We start from the raw sequence: 6,821 nt of genomic DNA on the forward strand, positions 1-6,821 counted from the left end.
GTCATGTACAGATGCGAGAGTTGGACCACAAAGAAGGATGAATGTCAAAGAATTGATACTTTCAAACTGTGGTACTGGAGAAGACTCTTGAGAGTCCCTTGGATAGCAAGGAGATCAAATCCGTCAATCCTAAAGGAAATGAACCCTGAATATTCATCGGAAGGACTGATGCTGAAGCTGAAGCTCCAATACTTTGGCCACCCGATGGCAAGAGCTGACTCATTGGAAAAGACCTCGATGCTGGGAACGATTGAGGGCAGGTGGAAAAAAGGAGGGGACAGAGGATGAACTGGTTGGTGGCATCACCATCATCAATGGACATGAATTTGAGCAAACTCTGGGAGATTGTGAACAATAGGAAAGCCTGGCATGCTGCAGTCCATGGGGTCACAAAGGGCTGGACACTACTTAGCGACTGAACAATAGCACAAACCTGCCTTGATCTGAAAGGAGTTAAATGTTGCCCCTGCTCTTCCCTTGGGATTCTGAGGAAGCACTGCCCCCACCCAAAGTCATCTTTACATAACCTTTTTCTCAATCCCATAGTACATTCCAGACAGTACTGAAACTAAAACAGCTTCAAGGTCTTCTTACTTCTTTTTAGTTGTGATTAAGAAGTGACATGGAAGCTTCTGGTGAAAAGATATTATCATTGTGTTTTAGGTGTCATTTTGAGTAAACAAGTCAGAGCAATGTTACTGCAATGTTGCTGGTCAAGATCAGTTGTGGGAAGCCCTGCTTTTACCTTCTCAAGTTCAATGTGGTCAGTTTCAAAATCCATCCCCTCTTGTGATACTGCTGTGTTACCTGGTGAGCAATTCACACTTCTGAATTTATGCACTCTAAACGAAAAGCAAAATGGCATACCAGTCTTGAAATCCTGCCTGGAGATACATAGAAAATGTGGCGTATCCCCAAGGTAGTTGGTTGCTAAAAGGAAATGTCCCGAGTCACTACCACCTACTCACGGTTTGAAAGCACCGCAGATGTGCCAACAATTTCTTCTTTCACCTTTGCCATCCTGATGGAAGATTTCTGCTCCAGAAAGGATAATGAAGAGCAAGCATTCACAGTGGGTCACTTAGTATGAACGCAGCTTTGGCCCACTCTGTCCATCCAGCAACTGCAATAGAAAGTGGACTTGGGCATGTAACACATGAAATTAGAGTAACAGACGTTGTTCTAGGAGATATCACTTAGGTTTCTCCAACCACAGACCCCCCAACCACCATGGCAAACATCTCAAAAGTTCACACCTCTGAACACTCGGGAAACTGAGAAGACAGTGTCTGTGGTTTGCTCTCATTGTTATTAGGAAAACGGCTTCCAGTGTAAATCCTATTAAAAGGGATGAGTTTCCAGATCAATTTTCTCTAGTCTACAGAGTGTGTTTATATACATATTTCACTACTGAACAGAATTTTTAAAGATAGCCCGTCGTGTACCAAATGCGTATTTCCCACTCAATCTCTGCCAATTATGCAACACCTCTAGAGGCAGGATCTCGCTTCTTCCAAAAGCAACTCTCCTCTGTGTACCACTGAGAGCTAAGGAGATCTTTCTTTGTTCTATGGCTCAGTGACTGCCACCCCAAAAGCCTTATTCCTCTGGAGTCATAAAACAAGGAACAAATGGAAGTTCTTTTCCACATTATAGCCCTTAAAATGTTTGATGGCAGTCTCCATTTCTCCCACCACAAGTCTTCTTCTTCCTTCTACTCTTTCTGCCACATCTACCCAACAGCTTCTATATTCTTTTCTCGTACACCACAGCCCTAATTCCTTTCAAGGGGCAGGGTACTCTGTAGAGCAGTGTCACGTGGGGCTTTGAGCAGGGGCATCAGACTCAGAAAAACTAGGGTTTTAATCTTGCATTGCAAAAGAGTCAGTTATTACTTAGCAACTAAATGACAATAATCTTTCATCTACCCTATATGTACAGGACTTGGACCAAGTAAGGTGTCTAAACTTCAGTCTCTTAATCCCTAAAAAAGTGGCAAGAATAATACTTATCTCTTAATGACATAATATAGGTAAAGTCTGATCAAGTTGCTGAAACACAGTAGATTTCAAGAAAATGCTACATTAGCATTGTTTGGTCCAGTGCGCAAGTGTTGTGATCTGTCCATCCTCTGTAAAGGGACATGCTCACGTCTCAACAGATTATTCTGAGCAGGATCCAGCCAGCATGGAGCAGTGTCATAATCTTGGACCACTGGGCACAGCTTTCATGACTGACAGGTTGCTCTCACTTATTTACTCACCGCTGCATCTTTAAAAAGGTATTAATTTCAACTAAGACCACAGAGCAACCTCATCCTCTGCAGTTCTCCATGTCTGGCACTGAACAATAAAGGAAATGCTGGAGTATGTGTGTTTTCCATTCTAAAGGATCTCTCCTTAGAGTACAAAGGGAAAAATGGCAGTGCAAGAAGGTAGAAGGGAAAAGGAATAAGAAAAACTGTTAGAATCCCTTTTGGGGTCCAATTCTAGCAATTTAGGATGCCAAAATAACCCTGAAAATAAAACTCTGGATATCCAAGATGGAGAAGTTATAGATTAGACAGCAGTGCTAATGACAACTGGACATCAGAGGAAATCTGTAAAAAAAAAGAATTCCTGGCTATCTTGGAAAAATAAACAGTTTGAATTGAGTTTCGTTCAATTTTAGGAAAAACGTTTTAATAACTACATGAGATCAAACAAATAAATCAATGAATGTGTCCATGGGTTCTTTTTGCATTCTATGGAAATAGCTCTCAGGGAAGAGAAATTCATGAGGTTCTTGAGTTTAGGACGGAAGAAACCACAGTAGAAGACAGCAGGGCTAAAAGCATGATTGTTTGATAAGGACAAACATTAGTGATATATAAATTGTGTGAAATGCATATGCATTGTTTTTTGTAAAACAGAGACTATTGAATTTTTAATTTTTTTTTTTTTTTGCAGAACAATCAGAAAACACAGAGGCAAAAATAAAAATAAAAAACATGAAAAAATCTCCCATAATGCTACACCAGTGAAAAGTGAAAGTGAAAGTTGCTCAGTTGTGTCCAACTCTTTGTGACTTCAGGGACTGTCCATGGAATTCTTCAGGCCAAAACACTGGAGTGAAAAACCCCATGGACGGAGGAGCTTGGTGGGCTTTAGTCCAAGGGGTTATGAAGAGTCGGACAGGACTGAGAGGCTTCACTTTCACTTTTCACTTTCATGCCTTGGAGAAGGAAATGGCAACCCACTCCAGTGTTCTTGCCTGGAGAATCCCAGGGATGGGGAAGCCTGGTGGGCTGCCGTCTATGGGGTCGCACAGAGTCGGACACGACTGAAGTGACTTAGCAGCAGCAGGGGAAGACTGGAATGCTGCAGTTCATGGGATCGCAAAGAGGTGAACACAACTTAGTGACTGAACAACAACAATAATTGCATAATGTCAATGATCCAGAAAAAAAGAAAAACAAATTTGTCAGGACATTTCCAGACACAACTATAATAAGCATAGCTTTGTAGAAATCAGGCTACATTTAGTCTTCCCTTTATGTTTTAATAAAAGAGTCATGAAATTAACCTGAGAGTAAAATTCTAATTATTGAATAGTGGAATGGTTCTGGAGAAAGGCGGAAAGGAAGTGCCCAGTGAAACCAGTTTCTTGCAAAAGAAGCTTTCTGGTAAACTCAAGTTTTAAAGGGGTTTCCCTGCTGGCTCAGTTGGTAAAGAATCCACTTGCAATGCAGGAGAACCCAGTTCGATTCCTAGGTCAGGAAGATTTGCTGGAGAAGGGATAGGCTACCCACGCCAGTATTCTTGGGCTTCCCTTGTGGCTCAGCTGGTAAAGAATCTGCATGCAATACGGGAGACCTGGGTTCAATCCTTGGGTTGAGAAGTTCCCCTGGAGAAGGGAACAGCTACCCACTCCTGTTTTGTGGCCTGGAGAATTCCATGGACTGTGTAGCCCATGGGGTCACAAAGAGTCAGACATGCCTAAGCGACTTTCACTTTCAAGTTTTTAAAATGATAAAAAGATAAATGTGTACCCAAAGAAAAACACAATTAAAAAACAATGGATTTCAACATACAATAGATGCAGATAAATACTGTTTGATTCCACTTATACAGGGTATCTAGAATAGTCAAATTCATAGAGTCAGAAAGTACATTAGCAGATGCCACGGGTAGGGGATGCAAGAAGGGAGGAAAGGGGGACTTAGTGTTTAATGGGGACAGAGTTTCAGTTTAGAAAAGAGAAAAATTCAGGAAATGAATGATGGTGAGGCTCAAATAACACGGTGAATGTACCACTGAACTGTACAGTTCGTGTGTTCTCAGTTCCTCAGTCGTGTCTGACTCTTTGCACCCAATGGACTGTAGCCTGCCAGACTCCTCTGTCCGTGGAATTTTCCAGGCAGGAATACTGGAGTGGGTTGCCATTTCCTTCTCCAGGGGATCTTCCCAACCCAGGGATCAAACCCGCATCTCCTGTCTCCTGCATTGGCAGGCAGATTCTTTCACCACTGTGCCACATATGTGATTTTTATTGCAATAAAAAAAAGATAATAATAGAAGCAAAATAATGTCAGAAAAGCTAAAATTCTAAAGTCAAAAGAACTAAAATAAAAGGGACCTTGTAAGTTACATTTAAAGCAGATAAAATCAGGAAGATAAATATCCCTGATTGTAGAAGATGGTGTTATGTTAACAGATGCTTGAATGAAGATAGAAGTCTTTCTTTTACACTCTTTTTCGCCCAAGGAGAAGAGAATGTTCTTTATATTGGGAAGTGTAGATGATCACTCCAGTCCCTTCTAACTTGAACAGAAGGGTTTTAGGGATGTTTCACATTTTAGCAGATTGCTGGAGTTTTGGGTAAATACCACCAGACGTATGACTTCAGATCCAAAAAACCTCTGTAAGTTTCATAAGTAAGGGGCAGCTTTTCACAGAATAATGAAATAGATATCAAAAGATTGAAAACATTATATTAGGAATATGGATATGTGTACCTATAATATGACACATATATGCAAAGAATTACAGTGCTACCTACAGCGGAAAACAAAACCTTATATTTGGAAGGCTAATATTAAGGAGTATAACCTTTAAAAGCATTTCAACAGCAGTCATTCTTGTTTCTCAGATTTCTAAAATCAGATTGTTTAAATACATATCACTGATTTCATTTTTCAAATATTAACATAAAAGTAAAGTAATTCAGATAATGTTTTGAGTTGCACTTAGATTATGTTCTGAGTTGCATTCAGAAGGGTAAGTTAAATTTCTTTTCCACTCAAAATATTATCAAGATTTTCCATATAAGTCAACATGCTATGATCACTCCCTTACTGTTTCCCTAGAATTAAATGACAAGCAAGCATTGAATTTATGAACAATACCAAGACAAGTGTAAAGATAATTTAACTCACGTTACAGGGAAACAGCTTACACTGTTCAAACAATATGTTAATGGCTGTATTCATGGCTTCATGAAGTTGCTTTTAAATTGGCTATTTCTTATACAATTCTCAGAGCTGTAAATGGAATACGACATCCATGGGTTTTTTTTTCATCAATCAAGTAAAGAACAAATTAAAAAAAAAAGCCTCTTAAAATAAATAATTAAAAACTAAATAGATCAGATCAGAGATCAGATCAGTCGCTTAGTCGTGTCCAACTCTTTGTGACCCCATGAATTGCAGCACGCCAGGCCTTCCTGTCTGTTACCAACTCCGGGAGTTCACTGAGACTCATGTCCATCGAGTCAGCGATGCCATCCAGCCATCTCATCCTCTGTCATCCCCTTCTCCTCCTGCCCCCAATCCCTCCCAGCATCAGAGTCTTTTCCAATGAGTCAACTCTTCACATGAGGTAGCCAAAGTACTGGAGTTTCAGCTTTAACATCATTCCTTCTAAAGAAATCCCAGGGCTGATCTCCTTCAGAATGGACTGGTTGGATCTCCTTGCAGTCCAAGGGACTCTCAAGAGTCTTCTCCAACACCACAGTTCAAAAGCATCAATTCTTCTGTGCTCAGCCTTCTTCACAGTCCAACTCTCACATCCATACATGACCACAGGAAAAACCATAGCCTTGACTAGCCAGACCTTTGTTGGCAAAGTAATGTCTCTGCTTTTCAACAGGCTATCTAGGTTGGTCATAACTTTCCTTCCAAGGAGTAAGCGTCTTTTAGTTTCATGGCTGCAGTCACCATCTGCAGTGATTTTGGAGCCCAGAAAAATAAAGTCTGACACTGTTTCCACTGTTTCCCCAACTATTTCCCATAAGTGGTGGGACCGGATGCCATGATCTTCATTTTCCGAATGTTGAGCTTTAAGCCAACTTTTTCACTCTCCTCTTTCACTTTCATCAAGAGGCTTTTTAGTTCCTCTTCACTTTCTGCCATAAGGGTGGTGTCATCTGCATATCTGAGGTTACTGATATTTCTCCCGGCAATCTTGATTCCAATTTGTGTTTCTTCCAGTCCAGCGTTTCTCATGATGTACTCTGCATATAAGTTAAATAAACAGGGTAACAATATACAGCCTTGACGAACTCTTTTTCCTATTTGGAACCAGTCTGTTGCTTCATGTCCAGTTCTAAATGTTGCTTCCTGACCTGCATACAAATTTCTCAAGTGGCAGATCAGGTGGTCTGGTATTCCCATCTCTTTAAGAATTTTTCACAGTTTATTGTGATCCACACAGTCAAAGGCTTCGGCATAGTCAATAAAGCAGAAATAGATGTTTTCTGGAACTCTCTTGCTTTTTCCATGATCCAGCGGATGTTGGCAATTTGATCTCTGGTTCCTCTGCCTTTTCTAAAACCAGCTTGAA

At 40.6% G+C, this 6,821-nt stretch overlaps 1 long non-coding RNA gene across 1 annotated transcript in view; it reads right to left on the reverse strand.

Moving 5' to 3' along the window:
• Positions 1–368: 368 nt before the first annotated feature.
• LOC104994647 overlaps positions 369–6,821 on the reverse strand; it is a 44,617-nt gene continuing 38,164 nt past the window's right edge. The window contains exon 3 of the long non-coding RNA XR_825971.1: positions 369–1,123. This is a non-coding gene — a long non-coding RNA (uncharacterized LOC104994647). The remainder of the gene's footprint in view (positions 1,124–6,821) is intronic.

Source organism: Bison bison, unplaced genomic scaffold (genome assembly GCF_000754665.1).
Source record: "Bison bison bison isolate TAMUID 2011002044 unplaced genomic scaffold, Bison_UMD1.0 scf7180017864263, whole genome shotgun sequence".
NCBI classification, from domain to species: Eukaryota; Metazoa; Chordata; class Mammalia; order Artiodactyla; family Bovidae; genus Bison; species Bison bison.